A 14,424-nucleotide genomic window follows, 5' to 3' on the forward strand; every position below is an offset into this window, starting at 1 on the left:
TTTTCTGCTACACATGGGTTGTTCTCCAAAATAGACCACATACTCACTCATAGAACATGTTTAAGTAGGTGCAAAGGAATTTAAACTATCCCCTGTATATTATCAGACCACAGTTCAATGAAATTGGAGATCAATACCAAAAGAAATCACAAGAATTTCATAAACACATGGAAACTGAAGAAAACACTTTTGAATAACCAGTGGGTCACAGAGGAAACTAAAGAAGAAATTAGACAGTTCCTACAATTAAATGACAATGACAATACAACATATTGGAATCTATGGGACACAATGAGAGCAGTCTTATGAGGAAAATTCATAGCAGTGAATACTCATATTAGGAAAACAGAGCGAGCCCAATTAAACAACCTGATGCTGAACCTCAGACTTCTAGAAAAAGAAGAGCAGGACAAACCCAAATCTCAAACAAAGGAGGAAATTATAAAGATCAGAGCAGAAATCAATGCAATGGAGACTAAGAGAACGATACAAAAAAATCAATGAAGCCAAGAGTTGGTTCTTCAAAAGAATCAACAAAATTGACAAACCCTTAGCCAACCTTATCAGAAAAAGGAAAGAAAAGGCCCAAATCCATGCAATTAGAAATGAAAAGGATGAAATTACAATGGACCCAGCAGAAATTCAGAGGATCATCAATACCTACTTCCGGAACCTATACGCCAATAAGATGGAAATCACAGAAGAAATGGACAGATTCCTAGATATGTATGAATTACCAAACGAAGAAGAAGACCTAAAAATGAACGAAGAAGACCTAAAACTTCTAAACAACTGAATATAAATCATTGAAATTGAAAACGTAATTAAAACTTACCATCTAAGAAAAGCCCAGGTGCGGATGGCTTCACTGCCACATTCTACAAGACATTTAGAGAGGAACTACTGCCACTACTGATTAAACTCTTCAATGGAATTGAAAGGGAAGCAATCCTCCCAAATTCATTCCTGGAAGCAAGCATCAGCTTGATCCCCAAAGCAGAGAAAAACCCAACAGAAAAATAGAACTATAAGCCAATCTCACTAATGAACAAAGATGCAAAAATCCTTAATAAGATACTGGCAAATAGAATGCAGAAGATCATCAAGAAGATCATACACCCGGATCAAGTGGGATTCATCCCAGGGATGCAGGGATGGTTCAACATACACAAATCAATAAATGTAATACACTATATCAATAGAGCCAAGGACAAAAACCATATGATCATTTCAATAGATGCAGAAAAAGCATTTGACAAAATCCAACACACATTTATGATAAGAACCCTACAAAAAATTGGAATAGACAGTCTCTACCTCAATCTGATAAAAGCCATCTATGAAAAACCAACAGCCAATATCATACTAAATGGTCAAAAACTGAAATCCTTCACACTAAAATCAGGAATAAGGCGCTGGGGATTTGGCTCAGTGGTTTTGCTGCCTGCTGAGCAAGTGCAAGATCCCAAGTTCAATCCCTGGGACCAAAAAAATAAAAATAAAAATAAAATCAGGAACAAGACAAGGATGTCCACTATCACCACTCCTGTTCGATATAGTTTTGGAAACATTAGCCACAGCAATTAGACAAGAGAAACAAATAAAAGGAATAAAGATAGGAAATGAAGAAGTCAAATTGTCATTATTTGCAGATGACTTGATACTCTCAATAGAAGACCCCAAGAACTCCACCAAAAGTCTTCTAGACTTAATAAACAAATTCAGTAAAGTAGCTGGATACAAGGTCAACACACAAAAATCGATAGCTTTCCTCTCACAAACAACACTCACTGAGAGAGAAATAGGGCAAACAATTCCTTTCACAATAGCACCCAAGAAACTGAAATGCATAGAAATCAACCTAACAAAAGAAATCAAAGACCTCGTCTCTGAAAAGTATAGCACTCTGAAAAGAGAGATTGAAGAGGATACCAGAAAATGGAAAGACATCCCTTGCTCCTGGATAGGAAGAATCAACATAGTGAAAATGGCCATACTTCCAAAACTGCTATATAGATTAAATGCAATCCCAACTGAAATACCAGCAGCATACTTCATGGACCTTGAGAAAACAATCCAAAAATTCATTTGAAACAAGAAGAGACCTAGAATAGCAAAAGCAATTCTAGGCAACAGAGACATTCCAGGGGGTATTACCACCCCCAACTTGAAACTATACTACAAAGCCACCATGATAAAAACAGCATGGTACTGGCAAAGAAACAGACCTGAGGACCAGTAAAACAGATTAGATGATACAGAAACAACTCCAGACACACTCAGCCACCTCATCTTTGACAAAGGAGCCAAATGCCCTCACTGGAGGAAAGATAGCCTCTTTAATAAATGGTGCTGGAAAAATTGGCTTTCAACTTGCCAAAGATTAAAACTAGACCTATCTCTCTCACCATGCACTAAACTAAAACTGAAATGGATTAAAGATCTAAATATTAAAACAGAAATGCTGAATAGCTGGAACAGAGATTCAGTAGAACTCTTGAAGACATTGGTGTAGGAAAAGATTTTATGAACAAAACCTCAGTTACCTGTGAACTAGTACAAACAATCAACAAGTGGGATCTCTTCTTATTAAAAAGCTTCTGCACAGCAAGAGAAACCATCAACAGAGTGAAGAGACAACCAACAATGTGGGAAAAAATGTTCACCTGCTGTTCCTCAGACTCAGGTCTACTATCTCAAATCTATAAAGAACTTAAAAAAATCAGACCTCCCAAATTTAAAGACCCAATCCAAAAATGGGCACCTGAAATGAACAGACATTTCTCAGACAAAGAAGTAGAAAGAGCCAATAAATGTACGAAAAAATGTTCAACATCACTAGTCATTGGAGAGATGCAAATGAAAACAAGGTTGAGATTCAACGTCACCCCAGAAAGAATGGCTGCTATCATGAAATCAACCAATAACAAATGTTGGCGGGGCTGTGGGGAAAGAGGAACCCTGCTCCACTGCTGGTGGGAGTGTAGACTGGTGCAACCACTGTGGAAATCATTATGGAGATACCTCAAGGAACTAGGACTCGAAGTCCCATTTGAGTCAGCTATTCCCCTGCTGGGTATCTTCCCCAAAGAATTAAAAGAATCATACCACAGTGATATATGTGCACCCATGTTCAGAGCAGCACAGTTTATAATAGCTAAAACTTGGAAGCAGCCCAATTGCCCATCAACTGGAGACTGAATAAAGAAAATGTGATTTTTAAAAATAAAATAGAGTACTACTCAGCCATCAAAAATGAGAAATTAGAGACATTTATTGCTAAATGGATGCAAATTGAAGCGATACTCCTAAGTGAAATAAATAGGACACACATGTGTAAATACCAAATAGTTTCTCTAGTGCGAGAAACTGAAATTGTAAATAAGGACTAAAAAGTATAATAGATAATGTGAAATAGGAAGAAAAGGGGCAAAGGGGAAGGGGAAGCGGGAGGGGTAGGGGAAAGGAAAGAAGGGAATGGAATTAATATGAGAAAATGAAAAAATGGAAACAAAGTCTTTGTAAATAGGGAGGGATGGAGAGTTTGAACAGAGGGCAGGGACATGGGGAAAAAATAAGAACCAAGAGAGATTGTGTAAAGGTGCAAATTTCCAATGATGAACGTCATTATATTGTATACCTAAAATGTATCAATAAAATTAATTTTTAAAAAAGAAGTCATCTAGCAGGTAAGAATAGCATGTAATTACAACTATCCAGAATTGCTAGAAAGGAAATGACTGTTTATAATAATGCTTTTTGTTGGTGAGGTGATTTTTGTGGGGTGTGTGTGTGTGTGTGTGTGTGTGTGTGCGCTTTGTACTAAGGATGGAACTGCAGGCCTTTGTACTAAGCTACATCTCCAGGCCCTTTAAATTTTCTTTTTTAGTATTATTCATTAAAAAAATTTTAAGACAGGGTCTTATTAGGTCATCTCCTTGACCAGGCTGGCCTTGAACTTGCAAGTCTTGTGCCTCAGCTTTCCAGGGTGCTGGGATTACAGGCATGTGCCACCATACCCAGTTTATAACAATGTTTCTTAAATTTGCTGATGATAACGATCAACTAAAACTCTCTAAAGTTAAAGATTCTTTTGTCCCATTCCAGACTTTCTGAATCATAATATTCTACGAAATCATATATTCCCCAGGTAATCCAATTTAAAAATATATGGCCTTAAGGGTTTCGGATAGATAACAGCAGATCTATTAATGCTTATTCTGTTTACTTCAGAGATGTTGCAAAATCCAACAAGAAAAAAGGTAAGGAAATACTTGGCAGAGTTAATGGTGCTATGCCTACTTTAACCATAGGAAAGTCCTGGGGATCCAAGTTTCTAGAACACATCCTCCTGTGGGGAGGCTCTCCTGTAGCTTGCAGCTTTTCACTGTCCTATCTTAATTTGTATTCTTTATAGTTTTTTGTGGTTTTCACAAATTCCTTCAAGGTTACATTACTTTATTTTGAGAAAACAAATCTATAAACATCATTTTTAAGACAGAATAGGCCACATGTGGTGGTGCATGCCTGTAATCACAGCTATCTGGGAAGCTAAGGCAGAAAGATTGAAAGTTGAAGGTCAGGCTGGACAACCTAGTGAGATCTTGTCTTGACATAAAAAATAAAAAAGAATTGTGGATGTAGCTTATGCTTCCTGAGATCAATCACCATACCCCCTCAAAAACAAATTATCTAAAATACTGAAAGTACCATTTTTATTTCCTTCTTTCATTCTTTCTTTTCTTTCTTTTCTTTACCTCTATCACCCCTTCAGGCTGAACTTCATCTCCACAAATGCTACTTTGAAAAAGCTAAACACATTAATAGTAACTATAACTGCAAAGTGTCATTGCAGTATAAAGATGTTCATCACCTGTTAATAAGGACCCCTTCTCTGTTGGAGGCCAACTCAAGGACTAAATGGGTTAAACTTCAGCCTTTGGGAGGGCTGTTGAGTATGTTGTGGAAGGTCTAAAAGAAGATTGTGAGGCTGTGAGAGTGAATATTCTCCATTGCATCTATTCTGGATAGAGAAACAGAATATCTGAACAGAGAAATAAAACTGCAAGAGATTCTGAGAGTCTTATGTTTAAGAAACAAAACCCAGTTAGTAGAGTAACCTATTGCCTAGCAACCAGTGAGGGTTTTATAAAGGTAGCATTTATGTTCATAGGTCACCAGCATTAGCAAACACAAATTTGAATTGGAAGTTTTCTGCCATTATTATGACAAATATCCAAAGCCTTTCCAAATAATCCTTTTTGAATGAAAGCTTCTGTGTTTACTGTTTATTTGGAAGCTAGAGTTTCTGTCTTTGTTTTAAATTCTGTGAGAGCAGGGTTTCCCAAACTGGCTTGTTTGAATCTTCTGGGATTGGAGGTGTAGCTCAGTGGTAGAGTGCTTGACAAGCATGCTTGTGGGCCTGGGTTTAATGCCCAGCACCAAAAACACAAATAGAAACAAAATAGCCATTCAGAGCTCTGGATTTTGCAATTGAGGACAGGATTGTGGCCTGGATCTTCCCATTGGAAGAGGAAACAAGTCTGGAGGCATTAAGTGATACATACAATGTTATGTAGAACCCAAATCTCCTCTTTCCTACCAGTTTTAGATTATTTTAAAGTAAAATGAGTATAAATTTCCAAGATGATGTAAACTAATTCAAGCAATTTTTTGGGCGGAGGGATATGGGGGATCGAACTTGGGAACTTGAATTTGCGAGGCAGGAGCAAGAACCACTGAGATAAATCCCCAACATGAATGCATGATAATACTTTGAGAATTTTAATTCCATGGCAAGAAATCTTTTCTTCTATTTTTGGCTTCCTAAAAGTCTATTAAATCTCTTTCTGTGTTTCTCAAAATGGAACCTTGGAATTTCAGATTTTCCTTTTTGTTTAGATGTATTCTTCTCTAAAATTCATCACAGTCCTAATTGTGGATTTGCCTGAAAGGACTCCTTTCTTTTTCTTTTTCTTTTTTTTTTTGGTACCAGGAATTGAACTCAGGACCTTGCGCTCGAGAGGCAGGCGGTGGAACCACTGAGCTAAATCCCTGGCCCAGGACCACTTTTATATAAGGGGTGTTTTTTGAAGTTTAGCTGAATGTAAAGAGAGACCCTCTTTATATGACCTGAACAACAGGGATCAAATGCTTGCCTACCCTCAAGGAACATTCTTCTGAAACATAAACCACACCCAAGTGTACTTCGGCATGAACAGATCAGATTGTGACTTAAAAAAAAAATCATCTAAATCAAAACATGGAACAATCTTTAAAAGAAGTTTGCTGACACATCTCGGAGTGCCAGTGCACAGTGTTCTGTGCTTGCCTGCCACCTGCTACAGTGGTAAATTAGAGCATTCCAGTCTGACGCCTGACAAAGCTAGCTGATCAATGACTTTGAACTGACTTGAAAAAAAAATCAGCATTGCAAAAGAAACAATGAACTAAATGTCAGCCTGTACATGGTTCAGTTCCAGGTCCCTTCCTTACTCACTGAGTTATTTAACCATGGTAGCACTTGCTGTTTTTAGTTTTGGTAAATGTAGCTCCTTCTGAATAAATCTGTGTATAAAGGAATCAGAAATAAGCTCACAAATAATTTTGTGTGTTTTAGCATAAAACCAAAATAAATGAAAAGGGACAATTGAAATTCTAAAATAATTCCTTTTTAAGAATGCTGCAGTATATCCTAGGGCCTTCTCAATGAGCTACATCTCTAGCCCTTTTTATTTTTTATTGAGTCAGGGTCTTGCTAAGCCACTAAACTGACCAGGCTGGGATCAAACTTGCAAAATTTGTGCCTCATTCTGCCAGAGTTCTGTAATTACAGACATATACCTGCACACCCAGCTTCCTTCTTCCTTTCTTTCTCTCTCCCTTTCTTTCTCTCTTTCTTTCCCTCTTTCTTTCTCTTTCTTTCTTTTCTTTTCTTCCTTCCTTCCTTCCCTCCCTCCTTCCCGTCCTTTCTGTCCTTTCTTCTTTTTTTTGATAGGGTCTCATTAAGATGCAGCACAGGCTGGCCTTGTTATCCTCCTGCCTCAGTCTTCCAAGTGCTGAGGTTATAGGTGTGCACCACCATGGCCAGCTAATCCATTCTTTTTGATGTTGAATTGCATTTTATCATTAGAACACTAAAATATATTTAAACAGTCGCCTTCATTTATGGACATTGTTTTAGTTACTTTTCTCATTGCTGAGACAGAATACCCAACACCCACAAGTTAAGGGAGGGAAGGTTTATTTAGCTCACAGTTTGTAGAGGTTTCAATCCATAATCCACTGGCTCCTAGGTAGGGTGGCATGGAAGGCAGGCATTGCAGAGCAGAAACAGTTCATGGCAGGCAGAGGGCAAGAAATCAAGCAAGCAAGAAAACCTAGTGGCTTCTTTCTGCCCCTTTTGTTACTTTAACTAGGCTACTGGGATTAGGAAGGTGCCAAACCAATCAGTGGACTGATTTAGTGATCACACATCCTTAATCCCAACATCCCTCTAGATTCAGCTACCTCTGAAAAAACCCCACCTATGACTGCATGAAGCTTTGGGGGACATCTACACATAAATCATAACAGACATATTGATGATTGCCATTTTTTCTATCACAAATGTTTCAGTGACCATACCTGAACATATGTTCTATCCATACTTTTTAATCAGTAAAAACAGATGGAAATGCTTTGTAATTGTGAAAAGGAAACAGGTGCCTCTAGAACTAGTAGTATTCCATTCCAGGTGAACTGCATATCTACATAGAGTTCCCATGTCATATGTAGCTTGGTCTTAGCATCTATATCATTCTCTCTCTCTCTCTCTCTGGATGACTCTTTGAGTAAGAATTCTCTCCAAAGTATCTGGTAGTATGCTAGCCTGAGGATTTAGTTACTTCAGTAGAGACAAGTAAGTTTCTTGGACTGTATACTTGTAGCCCAGAGCTCTGTCTGTAGCTACAGATCTATTTTCTCATCTCTCCCTGGATGTTGCTGAAGCTATCAAATCCAACATCTCCAAAGATGTTTTCTGGTTGTTCCTTCTGCACCATCTATATCTAATGAGTCATTATGTTCTATCAGTTTTACTTCCAAACTATTGCTTATATTTTTTATCCCCTTTAGCATTGCTTTAGTTTATGCTTTATAACCCAGTGCCATTCAATACAATGATGTGAGGCTTTACAATGATGTAAAGGTTTTTTTTTTCCATGATGTTGATGATTGACCTCATTCATGTGAGGCAAGTGCTCTATCACTGAGCTATATCTCCATGCCTTTTCATTTTTATTTTAAGAAAGGGTCTCTAAGTTGTCCAGGTTGGCCACAAACTTTTGAACTTCTTGCCCCAGCCTCTCAAGTGGTGGGATCACGGGCATGTACCACCACACCTGGCTTCCACATATGTAATTTAAATGTTCTAGGAGCCACATTAACAACATCAAGAGAAATATATGAAATTAATTTTAAATTTATTTACCCCCATATATGAAAAAATTACCATTTCACTATGTAACTAATCTATGATGACTACAAGATTACTTTCTTTGTTTGTGTTAAATCTTTTCAACTTTGGTATATTTCAATTAAGACTAGTCACATTTCAAATCATTTCCCTCCTTAATGCTCTCTGGTAAGATGGATCTGTATTTATGTGTACAAAAAAAATTGAATTTCCTTGGTGTTCATGTTACTGGGCTAAGGTCCAGGCTGTCCATAGCTCAAAGGTCAATTTTTGGGAGAAAAGAGTTAGTAAAGAATCAGGTTTATCCATGAGCTGGTAGTCAGGACAAAATAGAGGGGCTCCACTTTAAAGTTCCTTCATTAGCATGGTGTACAGGAGCACAAAGAAAGAGCTTTTATAGAGAGGGAAAGGAAGGGCTGAGCAGGAAAGCTGTGTGCTGAGTTGGGTCTTCATCATCCACAGTGTTGTCTCCTTTTTCATCTGGCAGAACCTTGCAGTGGACCTCGACCTTCTACAGCTAATTGCTGGATTTCCTTAAAACATACAGTGAGCTTTCAAGTTACAACCAACCAGCCTGACAACTTGGGTTAATTAGGCTAATGGAAGACTCATCTGCCTCTTGTTATCTACAGTGTGTACCCAGGTACACATCCAGATCTCAGCTGTATTGACTTATGACCAATTGAGTTACAACCAGCCCTGGGGAACCAATTGAGTTTGTAAGTCAAGGGTCCACTGTACTGCTTTTCTGCCAGTTGAACCTCACAGCAATTTACAGAATCAAAGACTAAAGAGGGGCATTATAAAGGTCATCAGGTGTTCTGTGTCCTATAAATCTAAAATGTTTAATTATCTGTTAACATCTTAATACTTTAGGTAGGGTATGTGTGTATAAATGTGTGTGCATACATATTTAAGTTTTTTGAGATAGGGTCTCACTGTGTAGGCCAGGCTGGCCCTGAACTCCCTATGTAGGCCAGGCTGACCTCAATCTCAAGATCCTCTTGCCTTAGCCCCCTGAATGCTGGGATTATAGGTATAAGCCATGGTACCCCACTGGGGCTTCTCTTTAGAATGCTGAGCAAAAGGCAGGGGACAGTAAACCTTGCAAAAAGATATTAGGGAGGTGAAAGGCAAAGAGAAGGGGGAAGCAAAAGTAATTGTCAAAGACAACTTGCTGAAAGAGCTGCTCTGTTACATTCACCACTATTCAAAATCTTTTCAAGTGTACTACTATATGCCAGGCACTCTAGGATGCAGCCAGTGACAAGTTAGATATAGTTGCTGCACTTGAGTTTGCACTGTGATGTGAAATATAAGCTCCTTAGGAACCTGGAACATTAATCTCTTCCCCTTATTCGAACCCAGTCCCCTTTTTTCTCACCTCATGGCTTCCAATCAGATAATGATAACAAACATTATTGCTTATATATAGGTGCTGTGGTTGATGCTCTCATTTAATCCTTATTGCAGTACATGAGGAAAGTACCACTAAAACACCTTCCAACAATGTCAGCCAGGTGTGGTGGCACAAGCCTGTAATCCCAGCACTTGGAGACACTGAGGCAGGAGGACGGCAAATTTGGGCCCAGCTGGGGCAATTTAGCAGTGTAGGGAGACCTCAAAAAGAATTTAAAAAAAGAGCTGGGAATATTGCTCAGGGAAAAGGCTCCAGGTTTAATCCCCAGTACCATGCAAAAGAAAACTCGAGGCTGCTGAGGCCAGGTGACTTGCCTACAGACACAGCCAGGAGTGCAAAGGGAGCCAGCTCAAAGCAACCTGCCTCCAGAGCGGCCAGGCTTTGTCATTAGGCTGTCCTGTATTTTCAAATCAATGCCCTTGACCTTGCCGTAACCTCTGCCTGTGATGCTCTTCTTCCTTCTCTTCTTTGCATTTATTTAATGAAGTGATACTGTAACAGGAAATAAAACCTGTTTTCTTCTCTCCTCTTACAGTAACACATGACACTTCTGAGACTAGATGTGTGTGTGTGTGTGTGTGTGTTTTCCCACATGCTAAGCAATCTCTGGACACCGAATGGATTCTTTAATTCAATTCAGTGCGAGTGTCCAATCCCACAGGTCGAGTCCTCCATGCCAGCCCTGACTTCAGAAGCCCATCATACAAGTAGTAGGCTGTTGCCCATACTTTGATCAAATTGGAGGCGTCAAATGGTGTCTTCGCTGGGTTTGATAGTGTGCTAGGAAGGCCCAGATAACTCAGGGAAACCCTTACCTACAGTTACCAGTTTGTTAGAAAAGTGCTGGGATTACAGGCTTGTACCACCACGCCCAGTCTACGAATTCATAGTGAATAACAAAAGACACTAACTACTACCACTCAGGAAAGGTTAAAGGTTTTAGGAGCCTTGTGACAGGAACCAGAGGCAAAGATAAAATACATTTCCTACTACACTGCCTATACCATCATCATTCATAGATCAGTTTAAATGTACTGTATTTCTGTGTAGCTTTTCCAAACATTTTTATATGTCTTTCCCTCATAGCAGGCAGCCTCATTCCCTTCCACACCCAGCAGAGTTCATCCCACTCTCTGTCCCTGAGGTCCCCAGGGCCATATTACAGTCACACACATAGTGTTATTGATGTTTGTTTACATGTTAGCGTCTTCCACTCTGAACTCCATGAGGTGGGGACCAAGTCTGCTTGTTATTTCCTGTTTGAAAATGTATCTGTAGGCCTAGCCTATGGAATAAAGAACAATGATTATTTAAAGCATTTTCCTTTTGTCTTTCCCTCATTGCAGTTGCCCTCATGTTCTAGAAGTTACCATTTCAAGGATTTTAGTTTTCCTCTGTTGGATGTCAGAAAATGATGCTCCCAGACATGCTGGGATGCTGAGTACTTTGAACTAAGAGCCTTTGGAACTCCTCAGAACAGCTTTGGAGTCAAGGTCTCTCTGACCTTCCTCTCCCCTCCAGTCTCTGGCCCCTTTCTCTGAAGTTTACTTATCTGTCTGAAGACAGCTCCTCCCTAAATGAACTCAACTGTCCTCAGTCCTTCTCATCAATGAGGAAAGATAACCTGCTTTACAGAAAGTACCTATACCACACCCAGACACATGCCACAGACTTTCACCTGTGTTTTTGAGGGCTATTCTAAAACCAAATTTCATTACCTGAGAGACTCTTTATTGCAATAATAAGACAACCTTTCTTCACAATGTATCTCCTGCCATCACACTTCCACAAGCCCCAACTCCCTATTTCTTTCTGCGGCTGAGGATGGTACATAAATTTCAAACATCTGGTCTTTTTTTCCCCCTTTGCAGTACTGGAGGTTAAACCCAGGGCCTTCTACATTTCACTACATAACTACATTTCCAGCCCTTTTTAATTTTTTTTTTTTAAATTTTGAGACAGGCAGGGGCTCCCTTAAGTCACTGAGGTCACTGAGTTGCCCAGGTTGGCTTTGTATTTCCAATCAATATATCTTCCTATCTCAGCTTCAGGGTGCTGGGATTATAGGCATATACCAGCAGGCTGGGCTCATTTGGCCTTTTTTTAAAATCTCATGTTTGTGAGCCTCTCTGCATATGTGTGCAATTACAATGTTTTTTTCTCCTGCTAATCTGTCTACTGTCTATTTAATAAACTCAATTATCAAAGTTTCAGAGGAGCTGGGCATGGATAGTCATCTCCATAATCCCAGTACTCTGGGAGGCTGAGGCAAGAGGATCATTAGTTTGAGCCCAACTTGAGATCTTGTCACAAAATTTTTAAAAAATGTTAAAAGGGCTGGGGATGTAGTTCAGTGAGAAGGCCCTGGGCTTGATCTTCTGCACTGAAAAAAAAAGGCTTTTGAGGATAGAAAGTTTCTTCTCTCTACACCTTATAGGATCAGATGACTGAGAAAATTTAAACTATAAGAAGAGCCAATGAAGATACATATAATTGTCTAAAGGATCCTCCTTTAAAGGTTAAAGGTGGTTTTGGGCTTTTCAGATGACACAGAAGCTGCTGCTGGTCTTTACAAAGTATTCCCTGGCTATAAAGAATTGTTCGAAGGAAGACTGTAGGCTCCTCAGGATGAAGATCTTGTCAAAGCTATATCCAAGTTCCTACTAGAATTACCTACTGTTCCAGGAACCTGGAAGTGTCCTGAATTTAGGATACAGCTAAAACATTAATTTTATCTGCTACCAACTCATTTTTAGTGGTGCATTTAGGTTCACATTCACCTTTGTTGAGCAAATAGTCCCTTGTGCTACATTTCTGATAAATATTTAAAATATTTAAGAGAACCTTTGCTATTCAGTACCTCAAAAACACTTTATAGCCATCTTCACTTACACGAAGCAACTTTAACACATTATCTTCTTTACTTAGTCTACCATCACCTCAGGATGAGTTCGAGCTGAACCTGAATTAAGTGGGCAACTGAGAGTAATAAGTTCTATAAATCGGACCATTACTATGTTATTATTCCAGGAGGGGGGATGACGTGAAGAGTGGGAGAAGTGCTAGATAGCACAGCAGTCATTCAAGACTATTTGTTGGTTAAATAAACCAAGGGTTTAGTTTTTCTTTTCACAAGATAAATGAAGAGTGTTTACTCATTGTTTAGCAAGCTCTGGTAAGCATATATTTTTATCTGAAGTTGATTATTTAGTACTTTCAACTCTGGCACCAAGGATCATGGCTCCTGTATTGTTCTTGTACCTAATCACTTTGGCCACATGCTCAATAGTTGCTTATGGTGCTCTTAGGTCTCAGGAAGGGCAGATATTGTGCCCCACACATGTTCTGAGACACGACGGCCAAGCCCTCTTGTAGATGCTAGGGATATAACAGCAAACACAACAGAGAAAAAATTGCTGCCCACATGGAGCACTCGTGTGTGTGTGTGCGTGTGTGTGCACGTGTGTGTACAGATGGTGTCAAATAAAGCATAAAATACATGGAATGCTACAAGGAAATCAGTGCTATGTGGACAAATACAGCAAAGGAAGGGAGCAAAGGAAGGGAGCAGAGGTGATCTGTATATATTAATTAGCATTCTATGGGCAGGATGGCATTGTAAGAGAGCCTAGGGCAAATTCTTTGATATAAATTATATTAATCTTTGAAATTGAAGGTATAGGCTCAAGTGGCTGATATCTTCAATTTTAGGAGGCATTTTTTTCCTCCAGTTCTCTATGTCATTCCTTTTCATTCTTGTTTCATCTTTTTTCTATTGTTGTTCCTCTTTACTTAGTGAAGCTTTTGAATAGTATGATAGAATTCTGCATACTACCACCTAAAACCTGTTATTTCTGTGAACCTCAGCTTGTTTATCTGTAAAATGGGGATTCAACATTGTCTCAGTCTATTTGGTGTTGCTATAACACAATATTATAGGCTTGGAAGTTTATAGAGAAGAGAAATATATTTTTTCACAGTTTTAGAGGCTGAGAAGTTTAAAGTTGAAGGACTGCATCTGGTGAAAACCTTCCTCCCCCATCAGGAAGCAAAACTCCAAAAGATTATAGTGAGAGCAAGAGATTGTGTTTATAGACTCAGGCCCTTTTATAATTTTCATTAATCCATTCATGAGCGTGGGGCCCAGAGGACCTAAATACCTCTCCTTCCGCCCTACCTTCCAACACTTGCATAGGGGATTAAGTTTCCAAAACATGCTTTTGGGGACTCAAACCATGGCAAATATATCCTGTGGTGTTGTGAGGATTAGGGGTGAAGTATGCTTGCAAAATGTCAGTCCCGAACACTTAGCTGATTATGGATCACAAAGGGCTTTTCTAATATCATGTTGGAGACGGATAGGAGGTGACTTCCAGACCCTCTAACACATGTATTTCCTTTCATAGCCAGATTCTGCTCTTCTCAACTAAATCTTTTGTTCTCTCAATTAAACATCAAGAGACCCCTGACAATGACAAGAAGCATGCCATGTGCTGAGCACATTTCGAGATAGTAATCTGCTTCATCTTGACCCTGTGTGACAGGTACT

The sequence above is a fragment of the Heterocephalus glaber genome, unplaced genomic scaffold (genome assembly GCF_053883595.1).
Source record: "Heterocephalus glaber isolate CG9 unplaced genomic scaffold, H.glaber_assembly_v1.0 deba00001472, whole genome shotgun sequence".
Lineage (NCBI taxonomy): Eukaryota > Metazoa > Chordata > Mammalia > Rodentia > Bathyergidae > Heterocephalus > Heterocephalus glaber.